This window comes from Scyliorhinus canicula, chromosome 9 (genome assembly GCF_902713615.1).
Source record: "Scyliorhinus canicula chromosome 9, sScyCan1.1, whole genome shotgun sequence".
Lineage (NCBI taxonomy): Eukaryota > Metazoa > Chordata > Chondrichthyes > Carcharhiniformes > Scyliorhinidae > Scyliorhinus > Scyliorhinus canicula.
The window spans coordinates 178,057,130-178,079,210 of NC_052154.1; the positions used below are offsets into that span (position 1 = coordinate 178,057,130).

General features: G+C 45.4%; 1 protein-coding gene across 3 annotated transcripts in view; it reads right to left on the reverse strand.

Moving 5' to 3' along the window:
• Positions 1–22,081, reverse strand: part of LOC119971929 (leucine-rich repeat-containing protein 4C-like) — a 1,202,445-nt gene that overhangs the window by 108,311 nt on the left and 1,072,053 nt on the right. The gene's annotated exons all lie outside the window — the stretch shown is intronic.

Consider the following 22,081-nt stretch of genomic DNA (forward strand, 5'->3'; position numbering starts at 1 on the left):
GTCACTTACTTTTTCCCTCTCTCTCTCTCTGCTTTACGATGGTTAAAATAAATATGCAATCACCCAATTACCTCCCATCATCTCAGCACTGATTGGGCAATTGTATTAGCACTTTGACGTCAGGCAAGAAGATTGTGTTGGGCTCCCTGACGCCAAGTCGCTGCTGCCACCTTGCTGGCAACCTGAGCACATCCTTCCTGCTCAAGCATTTTCTTCACACACGCCTGGGAAGCCGGGACCAAGTGGGTCGAAGTTCCTCGTCTTTCCAACTCCCCCCCCCCCCCCCCCCCCCCACCCCCGAAGGTTTGTCGTCGACATTAAAATGCGAGTGGGGTCCCTCCCGCAGCTCTTCCCGGTCAGCTGGTTATGTTTGCTCAAACATTGCTCGAACTCGCCTTCATCCTTCACACACAGATCGACTCAGATGTCCAGATCTCCGAACCCAGAGAGTAGCGGATCTTTTGGAAATATGCAGCTAGGCGATGGGGACATCAGGCATGCATGTCGAAGGGGGGAAACATGACACATTCTCTTTGAATCAAAAGTACCGTGAGAGATGCCTCCATGTATGTCAAAGGTACCAGATCCCCCTCCCCAATCAAAGGTACCAGTTTCCACCGCCCCCTCATCCCCCCCCCCCCCCCCCCAATTCTTTGAGTGTATGTATGAGTTAGAGCCAATTATTGGCAGTGTTCTTGAAGGGACAAATATCCCAGCTCCTGGGCATACCAGAGTGACAGCGGAATGGGCACCACCAGATGGACAAGGAAGACTGGGCCGACCAGTGAAGACCTGGTGATGCACATTGGAGGAGTGTCTTCAAGAGCGGCAGACCTGGACCAAAAGGAATTGCGGTGGGCCGATGGCAGAGTCCTGCTGCATTGGACCAGAGGAAGTAAGACGAAGCACAGGGAGGGAAAGGAAGAACAACATGTTGTGCTTTTAATGCAGCGAAGCGTCCCAGGGTGCTTCACTTGGGTGGGTGTTATAGCAGCAAGTGTTATAGGGCAAGTGGCCAATACCTTAGTCAATGAGGAATTTTTAAGTAAGTTCGTAAAGGAGGAAAGAGAGACCAACATTAACCGTGGTTATTCCAGAGCTTGGGGTTCCCAGCAGCTGAAGGCCTGGCTGTCAATGCTGGAACCAACTGAATCAGGAATGGTCAAATTGACAGAAGAGTGCCGAGATAGAGGTACGACATCATGGGGGCAATTTGGAAACAAGGATGAGGAATTCAAAATTGAGGCTATGCTCATAGTCAACGAGGGCCAACGAGCTCTGGTGTGATCGGTAAACGGGATTTAGTAGAGTTATAGGTTCAAGCAGCAAAGGTTTGGATATTAGCAAATTACTGCAGATGCTGGAATCTGAAACCAATGAGAAAATGCTGGAAAATCTCTGCAGGTCTGGCAGCATCTGCAGGGAGAGAAAAGAGCAAATGTTTTGAGTCCAGATGGCCCTTTGTCAAAGCTAACAGACATAGAAAGTGGGAAATATTTATTCTGTGTGGTGAGAGTGAAAACGGAGTCATAGCTACAGAAACCAAGGGAACAGAGTGATAACAGCCACAGAAACCAAAGGAAAGGAGTGATAATGGCAGGTCCCAGAGAGAGCTTTGGATAATATTAGGTTTTCAATGTGTGTCCTGTCGAACACTGGCTAATAGTGCACAGGAACACTCAAACCTACAGGTAATAGAGGCATAAATGTGGGTTTCAATAGCAGATAAGCTGAGGCTGGAGTGTGAAGAAAATATATTATAGGTGATTCTCCGGAAACATTTGGGCAGATAAAAATGGGACCAAATGAGAGCAATTCCACTCAGTTGGGTGATGGTGGAGAGGCATTGGGGGAGGAGGAGGATGTGGCCAACTGTGTCAAAGGCTGCAGGAAAGTCGAGAGGATGGGGAGATAGTTAACCCTTGACAGATTCACACAGGATGGAATGTGTGACTTTCATAAGAGCAGCTTTGGTACTGCAGCCAGGTCAGAAACCTGATTGGTGGGATTCAAAAGTGGAATTCTGGGAAAGATGGGAACAGATTTGGTGGGGGGCGGGGGGGTGAGGCAGGGGGAGCAGAATGTCAACATGTTCCAAGACTTTTGATCTATCAATCTGCACCGACCCTTTGTAAGGCCACCCTACCTCGGCCAATCTCTATTCCTGGAACCCCACCCTAAAGGGCAGTTTAGCATGGCCAATCTACCTAATCTGCACATTTTTGGATTGTGGGGAGAAACCGGAGCACCTGGAGGAAACCCACACAGACATGGAGGAAATGATCAAACTCCACAAGTCACCTGAGGTCAGAATCAAATCTGGGTCCCTGGTACTGTGAGGCAGCAGTGACATTCCTAGAGAATCTCGACAACAAGGACTCCTACATCAGACTCCTATTTATTGACTACAGCTCCACCTTCAACACCATAATCCCAGCCAAGCCCATATCAAAGCTCCAAAACCGAGGACTTGGCTCCTCACTGCAACTGAATCCTCGACTTTCTTACCCACAGATCACAATCAGTAAGAATAAACAACACCTCCTCCATGATAGTCATCAATACCAGGGTCCGCAAGGCTGTATACTTAGCCCCATACTATACTCCCTGTACACACACGACTGCGTGCCAAAATTTGTTCCAACTTCATCTACAAGTTTGCTGACGACACGACCATAGTGGATCGGATCTTGAACAACGACGAGTCAGAATACAGGAGAGAGATAGAGAACCTAGTAGAGTGGTGCAAAACAATCTGTCCCTCAATGCCAGCAAAACTAAAGAGTTGGTCATTGACTTCAGGAAGCAAAGTATTGGACACACCCCTGTCTGTATCAATGGGGCTGAGGTGGAGATGGTTAGCAGCTTCAAATTCCTAGGGGTGCACATCATCAAAAATCTGTCCTGGTTCATCCATATCAACGCTACCACCAAGAAAGCACAACAGCACCAATACTTCCTCAGGAAACTATGGAAATTCGGCATGTCTACACTGACTCTTACCAACCTTTACAGATGCACCATAGAAAGCATCTTATCTGGCTGTTTCACAGTCTGGGATGGCAACTGCTCGGCCCAAGACCGCAAGAAATTTCAGAGAGTCGTGAATGCAGCCCAGTCCATCACACAAATCTGCCTCCCATCCATTGACTCTATGTACACCTCCCGCTGCCTGGGGAAAGCGGGCAGCATAATCAAAGATCCCTCCTACCCAGCTTATTCACTCTTCCAACTTCTTCCATCGGGCAGGAGATACAAAAGTCTGAGAACACGCACAAACAGATTCAAAAACAGCTTCTTCCCCGTTGTTACCAGTCTATCTAAACAACCCTTTTATGGACTGACCTGATTAATACAACACTCCTGTATGCTTCACCCGATGCTGGTGTCTATGTATTTAAATTGTGGACCTTGTGTTGCCCTATTATGTATTTTCTTTTAATTTTCATGTACGAAACAAGCTGCCTGAGCTGCTCATAAAAAAATACTTTTCCCTGTCCTTCATGACACACTTCCTTCCTTGTCACCTTTAATCTTTTCAAAGCTTTATAAGTTGGTTACTGAACCTCACTTTTGCTTGCTGTTCATTATTGCCCTCTTGATATCCCTTCTATCTGGAAAGTATTATGAACATGTGTTGTTGTTTCTGTGAAATCGGTTCAAACTTTGATGTTTATTGAGTGTAAAGCAAATTGATTGAGCCTTGGTTTTCAAAAAGTGAAAATTATATTTGTAATCAAATCCATTTTCATTAAATTTTCAATTGAGAAGCAACGGGGACTACTAATAATAGAATTAGCATGAACAACAACAACAACTTGCATTTATACAGTACCCTCACCATGGTAACTCAGGCCAAGGCACTTAATATGGATAATGTACAAGATGAATGAATGCATTGGTGAAAAACACTAAGTTTTCCAATGGTACTTTATTTTCCATTTTTGTTCTACCAACAACATGACGCATTGATAAATGTAATCATTCAGCTATTGGTCTTTAAATGTTGTTACATCTAGTCCTCTGCATGTATGTTGCGGTTCATTACTAATGTGCCCTTGTTGAACCCTTTTCTGGATCAGTGCACATGGCGTGACATTGGGCAATACAAACCAGGAAGGTTTCTGGACTAATTTCTGACTTGCTTTGTAAAAAATAAACACAGTAGCTTGGGTAGTGGTCGTTAACATGTTTGGCTGTAATTTGTTCTCCTACTTGAGAGGGTAGGGGAAGATTGGGAATTGTTCTTCCTGCTCTAGATGACTATCTAGAAATCTTTGCTCCAATGCAACATGATTGTAAACCAAGTGGGTGCCAGATTAGTTTGGACGATGACGGTCTCCTTAGTTAAAAGCTGACCAGCAACATCTGTCCAGGCTTATTTATGAAGAAGGACCATTTGCTATAATTGTTTTTGCTCTTTATTTCATTATTAATTGCAAAAAAAAGGCTCACCAGGAGCCAAGGACAGGAAAGTAAAAATAGAGGCAAATATACTTTTATTAATAAGTAGATCTATGTTCCACGTTATTTTAAACAGCTTAACCTTTGCATCTGCCATTTAGACATTTAACTCCAGTGGTATATCTTTTTGAGTGTAGACATTGACTTTAGGGCTAAAGCTCAGAGTGATCTATGCGACGCAATTTATTAATGTAGATTTACCTCGTTTATATTTGTGAAATCTCCAAAGGAAATTTTCCCCATAATTAGTTGAACATGTGATTATTTGACGGGGGCTGGTGATAATATATGAATAAAAATGACTCAATGCTGACCTCACTGGGCAAATACAAAATTTGATCAGGCAGAATTGACCATGTGTGACTGAGGGAGCGCACACGGTATTATTTTTCATGACAATATGTTACTCGACAATATTCCAACAAGAGTACTGGAGAATTGTGCTCCAGAACTTGCTGCACCTCTGAGCAAACTATTCCAGTACAGCGACAACCGACAATATGGTAAATTGCCCAGATATTCCTGTGCACAAAAGCAGAGCAAATCCAACCCGACCAATTATCACCTTTAGTGGCTACAGAGGAGCCAAAACAAGAGGTGTAAAGAAAGCTCTTTTATTACACACTAAACTACATACGCAGCACACTCAAAGTCCCAGCTGCACTACTTTTGTTTCACTCCCATCTGGGACAGTTTTTATGCTAAATTCCATTACTTTGCTGATGGGGCCCCGACCCTCAGCAGGGAAGCTCGTATTCTACGAGGCTCAGAGGGAGGCTAATTGGTCCTTCCTTGTAGGCCTTGTGCGGGTTATAATACTGCCCATCAATCTGCTTGCGATCATTAGTAAAGTGATGAAAGGAGGGTCATCAACCGTGCAATCAATTAGCACTTGTTAAGCAATAACCTGCTAATTGATCCTCAGTTTTGTTTTGCATGAGTCACGCAGCTCCTGACCTCCTTGGTTCAAACATGGACCAAAGAGCTAATCTCCCGAGGTGAGGTGAGGTGAGAGTGACTACCCATGACATTAAGGCAGCATTTAAACGAGGATTGCATCAAGGTATCAAGGTGCCCTAAAAACACTGGAGTCAATGGGAATCAGGGGGAAACCTTCCACTGGTTGGAATCATACCTTGCACAGGGCTCCTCAGGATAGTGTTCTGGGCCCAACTACCTTCAGCAGCTTCATCAATTACCTTCCTTTCATCAAAAGGTCAGAAGTGGGGATGTTCTTTAAGCACCATTTGTGCCTCTTCAGATCCTGAAGCAGACCATGTGCAAATGCAGCTGGAACCGGACAATAGCCAGACTTTGGCTGACAAGCAACATTCATGCCACTCAAGTTCCAGAAAAATGACCATCTCCAAAAGAGAGAATCTAACCATCACCCCTTGACCTTGCTTATTGCTGATTCCACCACTATCAACATCCTGGGGGTTACCATTGACCAGAAACTGAACAAGGCTACCAATATAAATACTGTGGCTGCAAGAGCAGGACAGAGGTTGGGAGTACTGTGGTGAGTAAGTCACCTTCTGACTGCCAAGAGACCGGCCACCATCTACAAGGCACAAGTCAGGAATGTGATGGAATACTCACCACTTGTCTGCATTGCCTGGATGTGTGCAGTTCCAACAGCACTCAAAAAGCTTGATACCATCCAAGATAAAACAGCCTGCTTATTTGGCACCCCATCCACAAACATTCATTCCCTCCACCACCAATGAACAGTGAAAGTCAAGTACACCATCAACAAGGTGCACAGCAGTTACTCACCAAAGCTCCCCATGCAGCACTTTCCAAACCCATAACAAGGACAAGGGCAGCAAACGCATGGGATCAGCACCACTTGAAAGTTCCTCTCCAAGCCATTCAGCTTCCTGACTTGGAAACATAAATGGTGTTCTTTCACTGTTGCTGGGTCAAAGTCAGCTCACTACCACCTTCTCAAAAGCAATTAGGGATGGGCAATAAACGCTGGCTTAGTCAGAGAAACCACAACCCATGAATGAATTAAAAAGAAGAAAAGAATTCCTGGTAATTTATTTCAAAATGCAAGTATTTCACACATCACATGATGGTTCCTCCAAAGAACACCCCAGTCAGAGTTGTGGTTCAGTTGATATCACGCTTGCCCCTGAGCCAAAAGTTCCAGGTTCAAGTCCCACTGTCGGGCTTGAGTGCCAAGTCAAAGCTGATACTGTGGTGCAGTACTAAGTAGGCGCTGTTGGAGGTGCCACCTTTCAGATGAAGTGCTGAACTGAGGCCCCATCTGGATAATGAAAGATCCCATGGGAATATTTTAAACATGAGCAGCGGGGGTATCACAGCCTGTATTCATTCCTCAATCATCATCACAAAGAAAGAGATTATTTGGTCATAATCAGATTGCTGTTTGTGGGATCTTGCTGTGTGAAAGATAGCTGTAGCCATTCCTGTATTACAGCAGCGGCTACGCTCCTAAAGTACTGCATTAGCTATGAAGTGCCTTGCGATGTTCATGAAAAGCATGACATCAATGCAAGTCTTTCTTTTTTTCCTTTAAAATCATTCCCATTCATTTTCTTGAAAACATCATTTTTTTTTAAAACGCATTTTATTCAAACTTGTATCAAAGTAGGTTACAGCAAATAAACACCCCGGGAAACATTCTTCCCAACAATCTGTTTGTACAGATTTTTCTCCTTTTTCACCCCCCTCCCCATCACCCAACGCCCCACCCCCCTGTGACGAACAGCTCCTCAACCACGGTCAGAAACATCCCCCACCTTTTCTCAAACTCCTATGCCGAGCCCCTTAACTCATACTTTATCTTCTTTAGCTGCAGGAAGTCATACAGGTCACCCAGCCATGCTGCTACCCCTGGTGGCGATGCTGACCGCCACTCCAGCAAAATTTGTTGCCGTACAATCAGAGAGTCGAAGGCCAAGACATCGGCCTTCCTCCTCTCCATGAGCTCCAGTTTCTCTGAAATTCCAAATATCGCCACCAAAGGGTCCGGGTCCACTCCCTCCTGTTAGGGTACAGAGGGAGAATTCAGAATGTCCTAACAAGCACGTCTTTCGGGACTTGTGGGAGGAAACCAGAGCACCCGGAGAAAATCTACAGACATGGGGAGAACATGCAGACTCTGCACAGACAGTGACCTGAACTGGGACCTGAGCTGGAATTGAACCCGGGTCCCTGGCGCTATGAAGCGACAGGGCTAACCACTATGCTACCGTGTCGCCCATGATTTAGATGAGGAAACAAAATGTAAAATCCTTAAATTTGCAGATCACATCAAGTTGGGTGGGAGGGTGAGCTGTGAGGAAGATACAGAGATCTTTCAGTGTGATTTGGACAAATTGAGTGAGTGCGCAAATGAATGGCAAATGCAATATCATTTGGAGAAACGCGAGGTTATCCACTTTAGTAGCAAATACAAAAAGGCAGACTAATATTTGAATGGCCATAAATTAGGAGAGGAAAATGTGCAGACCTGGGTGTCCTCATACACCTGTCACTGAAGATAAACATGCAAGTACAGCAGGTGGTAAAGAAGGCAAATGGTATACTGGCCTTCGTTGTGAGAGGATTCAAGTACAGGTGCAGAGATGTCTTGCTGCAGTTATACAGGGTCTTGGTGAGGCCATACCTGGAATATTGTGTGCAGTTTTGGTCTCCTTATCTGAGGAAGGATGTTCTTGCTCGAGAGGGAGTGTCGCAAAGGTTTACCAGACTGATTCCTGGGATGGCGGGACTGACGCATGAGAAGAGATTGAACCGGTTTTGATTGTGTTCGCTAAAGATTATTATTGTTACATAATGTGAATAGCTGGGGCCCTAGTAGCTATCCCTGCTGTACCCAACTCGTCATTGCCTGCCAATTTGAAAAGACCAATTAATTCCTACTTTGTTTCCTGTCTACCAACCAGTTTTCTATCCATCTCAATACACTACCCCTAATCCTATGCGCTCTAATTTTACACATTAATCTCTTATGCGGGACTTTGTTAAAATACACTACCCCTAATCCCATTCGCTTTTGTTTTACACACTAATTTCTTATGCGGAACTTTGTCAAAAGCCTTCCGTAAAATCAAATATATCACATCCACTTGCTTCCCGTCTTCAACTCTCCTAGTTACCTCCTCGAAGAATTCCAGTAGATTTGTCAAGGATGATTACCCCTTCATCAATCCATGCTGACTCTACGATCCTGCCACTGCTTTCTAAATGCTCTGCTGTAAAATCTTTAATCATGGATTCTGGAATGTTCCCCACTACCAACATCAGGCTTACTGGTCTAAACTGTTTTCGCTCTGCCGCCCTTTTTAAATAATGGGGTTACATTACCTAACCTCCAATCTACAGGAACTGTTCCAGAGTCTATAGAATCCTGAAAGATGACCACCAATGCATCCACTATTTCTACCCTTTCACTAAACCCTGCGTTGCCCAACATTTCTAGTGTCTTATTTGTGTCCTAATTTGTGAAGAAAGAACCAAAGTATGTGTTTAGATGCTCAGCCATTTCTTTGTCCGCAATTATGCATTCCCCTGTTTCTGACTGAAAGGGACCTACATTTGTTTTCACCAATCATTTTCTCTCCATGTACCTATAGAAACTCTTACAGTCAGGTTTTATGTTCCCTACAAGCTTGCATTCATACTCTATTTTCCCCTTCATAATCAATCCCTTTGTCCTTTGCTGATTCTGAACTGTTCCCAATCCTCAGGCCTGTTGTTTTTCTTGGCCAATTTATATGCTTCTTCCGTGGATTGAATAATATCTCTAATTTCCCTTGTGAGCCATGGTTTGGCCACCTTTCCCGTTTTACTTTAGTGCCAGACAGGAATAAACAAGTCATATGGACAGGTCAAATGGATTTGAAATGTGAACTCTTGTTTCTCTCTCACAGACGTTACCAGACCTGCTGAGTTTATCCGGTATTTTTTGTTTTTATTCAAAAACGACCTCTTTGACGAAGCTTTTGGTCACCGATCTTACCTATGTGGTTCAATGTCAGACCTTGTTTTATAATGACTCTGTCTAAAGCCTTGGGACACTCGTCTATTAAAGGTGCCGGATAAATACAAACTGCTGTTGTAAAAATAGCCCCACAAAATTGGAATCGCACTGAACAAGTAACATCGAAATTGGAAGTCCAAATGGATACTTCGAAAAATTAAACAATTCCAGTGTCTGTTATTGAGACCAATTAATGTAGCTGGTGTCCGAGGTATAAATGGGTCAGAACACCTACACAACAGTGGGTTCAGCTTCAAGAAAGAAAAAGGGCAAAATAAAAGCAATTGACCTTTTAAATGACGCATGACTGTTTGTCAAACTGATTTCAGTGGATATTCTTTAACTGTTATTTACCATAATGAAAGGTCACTGCTGCAGAATTCTTAAGCGAGGAACCATGCAATTTGTTCTGACCACTATTTAAAACAAAGTCACTGTCCAAATGACCTCATTTGCACCCACTGGCACATTTAAAATGCTGATAATTTAATCAATACGCTGCCCACAAGGAGCTTCTGATACCTGCACACAAGATATCAATTTAAATTGTCTCTGAACCGCTTACATAAATAAGGCAGCAAAAGTTGTCTAATATTTAACTTTCATATCACCTGTCATTAGGTTTTAATATTAACTTAATACAAACACCTGATAAACAATTGTCTGATGTTCACCACAGAGAGAATTACACACAGATGAATCATTAGTATTTTATCACAAAGCTGGTACAATTGCTCTCCCCAAAATATATTTCTGGGTTTATTGCAACTTACGTTTGAAACCAATGAACCAGTTGACACAGAAATGGAGTTCTCTGCTCTACTGTATAACTGCAGTGATATGTCACAAGTAGAAATTTCCTTTGGAAAACTGCTTTTATCTGCAAACCCCTTCAACGCCGATATAATGGACGACCTTGCTAATTGTAGACATAATATTTATTGAGGCAAATTGTAAGATCCCAAGATAGGACTTCCTATCCCTGACACAACTGCTATTTTTAGACAAAAACATCAAGCAAAACCAAGACCTGCCTCGAGATGTATAGCGGGACAATCGGGGGAATAGTTAACACAGAGCCACTCTTGCACATTTCCTGTATTATGATGATTTATGAGCATCACACGCTAAGAAACATGGGAAAAATATGGTTTGTTTGGTGTAGACCATAAGACCATAACATAGAAGCAAAATTAGGCCACTCGGCCCAACGAGTCTGCTCCAGCATTCAATCATGGTTGATGTTTTTCTCATCCCCATTCTCCTGCCTTCTCTCCATAACCCCTGATCCCTTTATTAATCAAGAACCCTATCTATCTCTGTCTTAAAGACACTCAGTGATTTGGCCTCCACAGCCTTCTGCGGCAAAGAGTTCCACAGATTCACCACCCTCTGGCTGAAGAAATTCCTCCTCATCCATGTAACGTGAATACACATCCAGGATCCCATTATTAATGTAAGCACTCTCTACTATCCCTCCTATGAGTGACTGTCTTTTCCCTGTTCTCTGCCGAGCTTTAAGTATCCTGCTTACTGGACAACCAGGACTGGGTAACTTGAGTTTTCCCTGTGTCCATTCATGTGTAGATTTTGGATGCAAATCGCTCAACTCTATTTCCACTTCTTTTTACCCCCCTCCTTTTTAAATATTTTTCTTTATTCTTCTTGGAGCCCTCTCTCCTATTGAATTCCCTCCTTTCCTTTCTCCTCCATCAGGTGCTCTGTCCTCCCAATCCCTCCCCCTTCAATAAGGTATGACCTTCCAATTCTCCTGCCTCTTCGGCAGGCTTAGATAAGACTACAATTTCATTCTATATCTCCTCTGACATCCTCTGAAGGGCCCATCAAATAATCACATGTTTCCTCCTTACAGGCAGCAACGCAACTTCCCATCCCACTCTATTGCCTTATTTCCACCCAGTGCACCCATTTGTAAATAATCTTGTTGATCTCCTTCACATCCAACCAACTCTTCCCTCCCAGCGCTGAGTCTGTGGACTCTGCCAGCATTTTAGCAGTCACTGCTCCTCTCCACATCTCTCTCCAGCACATCCTTTCACTGGCGAACAAGGCTCTTGCCATCCACGAGCTTACTGGGGATAATTGCACATCAAAGCCTTGACAGAAACCTGTCTGAGGGGTGATGACATTTTCCCGCTAAATACTCTCCTCCTGGCTGTATGTTCTACCAATTGCACCATGAATATGGCCCTTATCACGTCATCACAGCCTGGTCTGTCATTGTCACCCTCTGACACTTTCTCCTCCATTGATCTTCTCACCTTGTCACACCTTATTTAACAATCCTATTTCTCTACCGCCCATCAGAATGCTATGAAACCTTTCTCACTGATTACCTTTGCTGCTTTTCTCCCGCAACCTCTGAACTGGGTAACCTCTTACACACAGTGATTTAAACCTCCATCTCAGCTCACCTGTCCTCTGCGTTCACTGCCCTCATCCTCCTTTAATCTCTCGCTTGATGTAAACTCTCTGACCCATATTCGTGACAACTCTCTTAATCTTGTCATTTCATGTGATCTCACTACTCCTATCATATTAGCTACAAAGAAGGCCATCTCTGATCACTTCTTTGGATCATTCTCTTCACATACCCCTTCCGCCTGACCTCCTTCTGTCCCTATCCCTTGAAAATACTCTTCCAATTCACAGACACGATGGACCAAAGGGCTCTTTCTATGTTGTAGAAGTCTGACATAATTCTCTACTTTCTTTCTTATCTCATCATCCAACTCTGAGTTCATCTTGTCCAAGAGTCCAACCGCCTGTCCATCTGACCCTATCCGAATAAACCGCTGACGGACCAATCTCCCCTCTTGGCCTCTTCTAACTGTTAACAATACACTCTCTCCAGATACTCTCCTTTCCTTCACATCTATCATCCTGTCCCCGTTTCCTTCAAATCTACAGTCATCACCCAACTCCTTGAAGAAAAAAATCTTGAACCCCTCCACTCTTGCAAACTATTGCCTTATCTCAAACGTGGCTTTCGTCTCCAAAGTTCATGAACATGCTGCTGCATCTTAAATCTTGACCCATCTTTCCTGGAACACTGGGTGGAATTCTCCTCTCCCGACACCGGGTGGGAGAATCGCGGGAGGGCCGGCCAACTCACGACATGCCGCCCTGGCACTCCCCGCGATTCTCCCACCCCCCGCTCGCAGATTCGCCGCTCGCCGTTTTTCATGGCGACCGGCGATTGGATGGGCCGATCGGCCTGACGTTCCCGACCTGTTCACGCCGGCGGCAACCACACCTGGTCGCTGCCATCGTGAACATGGTGCCAAATCATCGTTTGTGGCTTGTGGGGGGCGGAGAGGGGAGTGAGCACAACGGCCGTGCTCGGGAGGGGACTGGCCCGCGATCGGTGCCAACCGATCGTCGGGCCGGCATCTCCAAGCGACGCACTCTATCCCCTCCGCCGCCCCGCAAGATCAAGCCGCCACGTCTTGCGGGGCAGCGGAGGGGATGACGGCAACCGCGCATGCGCGGGTTAGAGCCGGCAGCCGTTGTGACATCAGCCGCGCATGCGCGGGTTGGAGCCGGCCAACCTGCGCATGCGTGGCTGACGTCACTTAGGCGCCGCCGTCGCGTCATTCTCGGCGCGCCGTCTTGACGCAAGCGAGATTTATGGAGCGCCGCTCCTAGCCCCCTGGGGGGGGTGAATAGGGTGTGAGGAATTCACAACGGCCTTCCCAATGCCGCACGGGAGTGGAGAACTCCGCCCTCTATGTTTGAACACAATCAATCACGTTTCTGCATCTGCCACAGTACTGAACTGGCTCTTTTCAAAGTCGTAAATAATATCCTACGAGACTGAGACTTCAAATTGTCAGATCCAATATGGGATCAGCAGAAATTTTCTCCAATTAAATCCTGGGATCGCTGATTGTCTTCCGTCTCTCCTGAAAATCCCGTTCCCTAGCTACCAACTCCATCTCCCTGTCAAGTAGAAAGTAGGTAGATAATTGGTTCACTGAAATATCATCAGGGTGACAGGTGCTGAATTGTGATGCCAATACAAATGACGCCTGCAATAATAATTCATAATATATAGACAATTAAAATTAAATTAAAAATAAGATTGTACAATTATGATCATTTTAGTTTACAAATAATTACAAGTTTCAAAATGTAGGTTTCCTTAATTTACAAAATAGAAATGGGAAACCTACAGCGCTCTACACTTTTGTATTAACATCCATAGATCATGGCGGGATACTTCGGTTCCGCTGGAGTTTTGACTGGGGTGTCAAATTCTTCATTCTCACTTGTAGCGGGATGGTAATGGACGAGGTGGGAGAATCACAGCCCATATGTTGTCAGTTTGAGTTCTCAATCATTTACATATTATTTGTCACAGAATCACAGACGATACAATGTAGAAGAGGCCCTTTGGCCCATCGTGTTTGCTGCGACACATGAAAAACTCCTGACCTGCCTACCTAATCCCATTTGCCAACACTTGGCCCATACTCTTGAATATTATGGCATGTTAAGTGCTCATGCAGCTACTTCTTAAAGGATGTGAGGCTTCTATCACCCTCCCAGGCAGTGCTTTGAGACCGCCACCATTCTCTGGGTAAAAATGTGTATCCTCACATCCCCTAAACCTCAACTTGATCCAGTGTCCCGTCATGACTGACTCTTCAACTAAGGATAACACCTGCTCGCTATCCACCCTGTCCATGCCCCTCATAATCTTGTACATCTCGATCAGATTGTCCCTGAGTGATCTCTGCTCCAACGAAAACAACCCAAAGCCTATCCAACCTCTCTTTACAACTTAAATGTTCCAAACCAGTCAATGTCCTGGTGAATCTCCTCTGCATCCTCTTCAGTGCAATCACATCTTTCCTTTCATGCAGCGACCAGAATTGCACACAGTACTCCAGCTGTGGCCTCACCAATGTTCTATACAATTTCAACATGACCTCCCTGCTTTTTTAATCTATGCCTTGATTGATAAAGGCAAGTATCCTATGTGCCTTTCTCATCACCCTATTAACCTTCCCTTCTGCCTTCAGACATCTATCGATAAACACATCGAGGTCCCTTTGTTCAATGTCATGTGTCATGCCTTTCATTGAATACTTCCTTGGCAAATTTCTCCTTCCAAAGTGTATCACCTCACACTTTTCAGGATTAAATTCCATTCGTTTTAAGGTAGCTATGGAGAATGATAGGTCTGGCCCAAAAGTTAAAATTCTAATTTGGGGCAAGGCCAATTTTGATAGTATTAAACATGAACTTTCAAAAGTTGATTGGTGGAGTCTGTTGGCAGGCAAAGGGATGGCTGGTAAGTGGGAGGCTTTTAAAAGTGTGTCAACCAGGGTTCAGGGTCAGCACATTTCTTTTAGAGTGAAGGGCAAAGCTGGTAGAATTAGGGAACCCCGGATGACTCAGGGTATTGAGACCCTAGTCAAAAAGAAAAAAGGAGGCATTGATATGCATAGGCAGCTGGGATCAAGTACAATGGTGTATTTTCTCCTTAATTTTTAAAACATACATTCATGAGATATGGGCGTCACTGGCTCAGCCAGCATTTATTGCTCAAATGTTAATTGCCCTTGAGAAGGTGGTGGTGAGCTGTCTTCTTGAACCGCTGTACTCCATATGATACACCCATGTAGGTACACCCATAGTGCTGTTAGGGAAGGAGTTTCAGGATTTTGACACAGCGAAAATGAAGGAACAGCGATATATTTCTCACCGACCTCCTCAGAAGACAAAGATGGGACACAACCGACAGAGTGTCCTTCATTATCCAGTACTTCCACGGAGCAGAGAAACTACGATATCTTCTTCACATCCTTCAACAAGTCATCGATGAAGACAAACATCTTGCCAAGGTCATCCCCACACCCCCATTACTTGCCTTCAAACAACCGTGCAACCTCAAACAGACCATTTGTTTGTAGAAAACTACCCAGCCTTCAGGAGAACAGTGACCACGACACCGCACAACCCTGCCATGGCAACCTCTGCAAGACGTGCCAGATCATCGACATGGGTACCATCATTACACGTGAGAATACTAGCCACCAGGTAGGCGGTACATACTTGTGCGACTCGGCCAACTTTGTCTACCTCATACGCTGTAGGAAAGGATGACCCGAAGCATTGTACATTGGCGAGACCATGCAGATGCTGCGACAACGGATCAATGGACATCGCGCGACAATCGCCAGGCAGGAATGTTCCCTTACAGTCGGGGAACACTTCAGCAGTCAAGGGCATTCAGCCTCTGATCTTTGGGTAAGCGTTCTCCAAAGCGGCCTTCAGAACGCGCGACAACGCAGAATCGCTGAGCAGAAACTGATAGCCAAGTTCCACACGCATGAGTGCGGCCTCAACCGGGACCTTGGATTCATGTTGCATTACATTCACCCCCCCCACCATCTAGCCTGGGCTTGCAAAATCCTACCAAGTGTCCTGGCTTGAGACAATTCACACCTCTTTAACCTGTGATTATCCCTCTCTCCAGTTGCACGGTCTAGACCTGCAAAGACTTAATTACCTGCAAAGACTCGCATTCAAAGTATCATCTTGCACCATTGAATTTGTCTATATGTGTGTTTGTGGAACCCACCTCTTCATTCACCCGTTGAAAGAGCTGCTCTCCGAAAGCTAGTGATTCGAAATAAACCTGTTGGACTTTAACCTGGTGTTGTAAGACTTCTTATTGTGCCCACCCCAGTCCAATGCCGGCACCTCCACATCATGACATATTTCCAAGTCAGGATGGTGAACAGCTTAATTTCATTAAATATTTGCTTTTATTTATGTAGCCGTAACAATAGATAGTTGCAGTCGGATGTGGGATCCAAGAGATTTCTAGCAAAGTCTAGATATGATACTGTGGGTCATATTTGATGTGGAGTTGGGCATCAGCACTGTGGCTACTTACTTAACATTGCTCAACTACCCTCAGTTCTGCTGCCCAAGCCCTCTTTCATGCCTTTATTACCTCTTGATTTAACTCATCCAATGCCATCCTGTCTGGCTTCTCACATTCTACACTCGTAAACAGTAGGTCATCTAAAGTTCTACTGCCATGTCCAAAATCATCTTATGTCCCATTCTCCCATCAACCTTTGCTTACTCACCTACACTGGGTCCCAGTCCAGCAGCACTATAATTTTAAAATTGTCACCCTAACTATCAGACTCCTGACCTCAGCTGCCTTCGCCCCCAAGTTCTGAATGCATACTTCAGCGGCTCTCTACCAGTTTCCTGCTCTAAAGCAATCTTTAACACCAAGCTTTGGCCAAGCATTTAATCATCTATTTTATTATCCCCTCTGTGGTATGGTATCACATTTTGTTTTATGAAGCTTCTCTGATGCACCTTGGAGGTTATATTGTATTTATGCTGGTGACTGGTTTGAAAGCAATTTGTTATCTGCACCACAGAGGTAACTATCCAACTAAGGTGTTGAGATCCCAATAAGAGGTGATTTTGTGGCCATTTTGGTACTGTCGCTGTTGAACTCCCTCAGAACATGTGCGGAGGCCACCAGTTCAATGCAGGAAGCCTGGCTGGGGATGGGTGGAGGTGTGCCAACAGGACTGGAGGCTCCATATCCTATTGACAGGGCCTCGAGCATGGAAGTCTACAGTAGAGGCCAATCCTAGAACCAACAGAATTCCTAGAGTACAGAAGGAGGCCATTCAGCCCATCGAGTCTGCACTGACCCTGTGAAGGAGCACCCTACCTAGGCCCACTCCCCCACCCTGTCCCTGTAACCCCATCTAACCTGCACACCTTTGAGCACTATGGGGCAACGTAGCATGGCCAACCCACCTAAACTGCAAATCTTTGGACTGTGGGAGGAATCCAGCACGCCTGGAGGAAACCCACACAAACACGGGGAGAATGTGCAAACTCCACACAGTCACCCACTGTCAGAATTGAACCTGGGTGCCTGATGCTGTGAGGCAGCAGTGCTAAGCGCTGTTCCACTGTGCCGCCCCCATTGCTGCGGAGATGTTACCTCCATCTCCATGGAGCTACTGGCCCTCATGCACTGCTGTTGAGGTGGAGGTGCCCTTGGGGGTCACTGATCTGTCCAATGCTCCAGGGTTTCTGGTTCCCTTTGATTGTTCCTACAGCAGAGAAACCATCTGACACCCTTGAGCTGTGTCCTAAAACTCACAAGGTAAAGAAATTACTGACAGAATGTACCTATCCTGGTACTCTAAACTTTCATTAACTGTGCCATGCTGATCACATGACCAATGTGGTCATTGTGACAGTAACAGAACAAACTAAAATTTTGAAAAATGCACTTGAGACAATATTCATCCAATATTCTAAAAACATTTCCTTTCTTTTATTCGAAGTACACCTGTATTTTTAAGTGAATGTGTGATTTATTTGTGTTTTTTTTCCACTTGATACCATACATTGCGATGGAAATGGTGTGAGTCAATCATCCCCGTTTTGCACTGGTTTGGTGGCAATATCTCAATTGCATCACATGTATCCGTTTTGTGTTCAAGGGCGAGTCAACATCATTGTACAGGAGTTCTCCCCTGACATTTTAGATAGATCACTGATGGAGTTGAGTAACCTCGGTCAGATATTTGTGCCATCATTGTTTAGTCTCTGTCGTAACCCACACAAGACCAATGGGGACGACCTGATCAATCTCACCGCGGGGTTTGTGGAATACAAGCTCCCCCAGTGAGTGGTGGAGGCCCAACAGCGGGAGTCATTAATTCCACGAGATAACAGATGGTCCAGAAGGGAGCTGGTGTTTTCGGATGGTCCCGGCCGGGGCTGGATGTGCTCTTCATCGCTGTGTGGACTCAGTGTGAATAAAGCTCCTGGACTTAACTCTTCATTGACGATCCTATTGACAGTGAGGAAAGACGGAACTACAGGTGGTGCTGCAGGACACCCAGACCACAGCTGCATTTCACCATAGAGGAGCAAGGTCAGCACAGGCTTAAAAATGCCACTTTTCTGGTGGGTCGACACTTTTGATGTGAATATAGAAGACTGGCTCAATACGCCAAGAGAATGCAATATTTTTTCAAAGCGAATGCCATTACTGGGGATGACCAACAGAAGGAGAGTCTGCTGACCACCTGTGCGTCCCCACTTTTAGCATCATAAAGAACCTTATCTACCCTGTGGTCCCAGACTGCAAAATATTTGACAAATTGGTGGCGCTCGTGGCAGATCACTATGACCCCAAACCGTCAGTTATTGTCCAAAGATACCGGTGCAAGATGGCCAAGGGAATCCAGGCGGAGTCCGTGACTGAGTTTATAAGCAACTTTACGTAAACTGGCTGAGCACCACGATTATGGGTCATCCCTTCGGGAGATGCAACGGGATCACCTTGTGTGCAAAGTTCACAACATGGTGACCCATGGCTGAGTAGTCTTTGGGGGTGAAAAGGGCCATCGAGATCTCCCTCTTGTGGGAGAGCGCAGAGAAGGGTGTCCAGGACGTGTCAGAGATGGGGGTGAATAGCCCCCCCCAATTCAGTCAAGCGGTGCTGCCCAGGAACAAAGCCTCTGGGACCCGCGAGCCACTGTAGCCAGGTGAGGTGTCACCCCTGAACCACTGGTGGAGGACTCACAGAGATGCTGCACCTGTGATCGGAGGTACCGCAGGGATCAGGAACACCAAATCAGCTAACAAGCACATCGCCCTGGTCATTGGATGCCCCCACCTAGAGCCAGGGCCTTGTACCTAACGCAGCCTGATGAAGACGAGTACATTCAGTTGAACTGCATCGGTGCAACACATCAACGTTACCGTCCAGGCCACTTGTAATAGAACTGGACATGGGGGCTGCGGTCTCAGTGATAGGACGACAGAGTTCCAGAAGGTCACGATGGGAATTCAGCACTTAGACTAGAGGGACACTTGGCAACATACATGGGAGAAACATTAGCCATCACGGCCATGTTAGTGGGAGAAATTGCTATATGTATTAAAGAATTGATATAAGTAATAATAAAGATGTTCCAGGTTTATAGAAGCAGATGGCAAGGGGAAAACCAATAGGCAAGGGGTTAAAATGTTGAACCTTAAAGAAAAGTCACCTGCACTCAGGATAATTCAATCATCCTACAGGGCGTTAGAATAAGAATTGGGACCCAAGTCACAGAAACCATGGCTCCAGCCTGTCTGTAGGGGATTCAATGTCCAACCTAGAGCAGGGAATAAAAACACATTGACACCCCATCAAGGAATTCGGGTTAAGGGGAATATTTTGTAAAAGATCCGGGAAATTGTAAAGATGCATTGTATTAGTAAATCGTTTTCCCATTAAGGGGCCCAGAAAAATATGCCTACTGATCACCGTGTATTGTTTGGAATAAATCGATGACGTCAATGCCTGCTTGTAACTCTGAAAGAACTTTCAACGTATGCATGTGACTCTGAATATGATCAGAGCTGACTTTTGCGAGCTAAGGGTAGCAGCAGAATCGGTCTCTCCAGTGTGCACACAGCAATTTCAAATTAACGCAACTTTTACAACTCCACATGGATGAGAAAAGACCCCCGAGTGTTCCTTCCCTCCAACAGGCACGACAATGACTCCAGTTGCCTACGGGCGGCAGTCTATCAGGTTGCCCCTGGTAATAGCATGAGAACCTGCCCCTTGTTCCCTGGGCCATGATTGGCTGCAGAGGCTCCATTTGGACTGGCAGCGGATTATCAGGAGGGGACTGGGGGATTTTATGAGGTCCTGGGGAAGTACTCAGACGTTTCCCAGAATGACATAGTTAAGATCAAAGGAACCGTTGCCATGATTCACGTAGACCCTGAGGCCCAACTGAGGTAGGTTAGGGCCCACCCAGTTCCCCATGCATTAAAAACAAATGTGGAGGGTGAGCTCAACCATTTGCAAAGCCTGGGAATCATTCGGCATGTACAATTTGCAGAGTGGGCAGCGGTTGTCCTGATGCTGAAGCTGGATAAAAGAATCCACCTATGAGGGTATTACAAGCTAATAGTAAAACAAAGTCTTTTGTTTGGATGGATATCCAATAGCGTACACGGAGGACCTCTACACAAAGCTGGCTGGAGGACACTGTTTTTCTCAACGTGATATGAGTCACGCATACCTCCAATTGGAGCTAGACGCGACATCCAGAAGGTTTGTGACCATTAATACCCATAGGAGCCTCTAAGAATATTCAAGGTTGCCATTCGGGTGTCATCGGCTTGTGCTATTTGGAGTCATGGAGAGCATCTGCCAAGGGCTTCTGCGGGTGGTGGATTACTTGGATGGTGTCCTGGTCACCGGAGCCACTGAAAAGAATCACCTGAGCAACATAGAGGAATTCCTCCGTCGCTTTTCTGAGGCAGGCGTCCACCTTTAGAGGGAGAGATGCATTTGTCACGCAAATTATGTCATGTACTTAGGATACTGAGTCAACAGGGATGGCTTGCAACAATGGAGGAGCAGGTACGGGCAATCAAACAAGCCCCCATGCCTGAGAATATGTCGCTCTTAGGACTCATGAATTATTACGGGAAATTCATCCCTAATTTGGCGACCATCCTCACACTGCTGCATGCATTATTGGAAAAGCACCGGGATTGAGCGTGGTGAGCGCTACAAGAAGAAGTGTTTGCTCAGGTGAAACAGCGACCGTCTTCATCTGGTTTGTTGACCCACCATGACACCTCAAGGCATCATTTGGTCAATTGTGATGCCCCCATGTATGGGATTGGGGTAATGTAACCCCACCATATGGATGATGGGACGGAGAGGCTATTGGGTGGAGTTTAAACACTGCTTACAATTCTATTGGATAAGTTTAAAAGAAGCAGCTTCAGGGATTGGATCGTGTTCACCTGGGGTGGGCTACTGATTTTTGAAAGTTGTATAATTACTGTGTTCGGCACTTTATTTGGCAGAACAGGTCTTGGCTGATATCCAGTCTGTTCTCCGTGTACATGTAACAAGCTTGATTAAATCCATCTTTGTTCAGGTTTGTTCCTCTCTGTACTGAGCTGAGCCACAGGGCAAAACCCCACGTGGAAGTTGACTCAATACACAGGTCTTGAAACCGCTCCTACATCAGATGTTCCTCGCTATTGGTGGGAAAGTAGAATGGAAACAGAGGATCTCCTAAGGCAGCACAAGCAGATGGATGCAGGACAGATGTTTTCGATCGGGGGACACTGTATACATCTGGACCTTCAGAGACGGTGCCCGGTGGATACCAATGACCGTGGTGGAATGGCCTGGACCGGTATCATACACGGTGAAAACATGGGAGTGGATGGTGCGAATGCATGCGGACCACCCCGGAGCAGGGAGCAAGCGTCAAGTCCAAACCCATCAAATGAGCCGTCTTTTCGATCCGGAAGTCAGATGGTTGGATTAGATAATAAAATATTTTGCAGTTCAAGCAAAAATATCAGAAAGAAAATTAGTGTATAATATCATAAACACATTTTCTTGCCCTTTAATGATAAGCAATTTATTTTTCCACCGCTCAAACACTGAAACTTTTGGCGTCTCTTCTATACAAGATGTTCCTCTCGTTGCTGTCTCACAGATTAATGGTTTAGCTTTTTTGTTGTAACACCAGTCTGGTT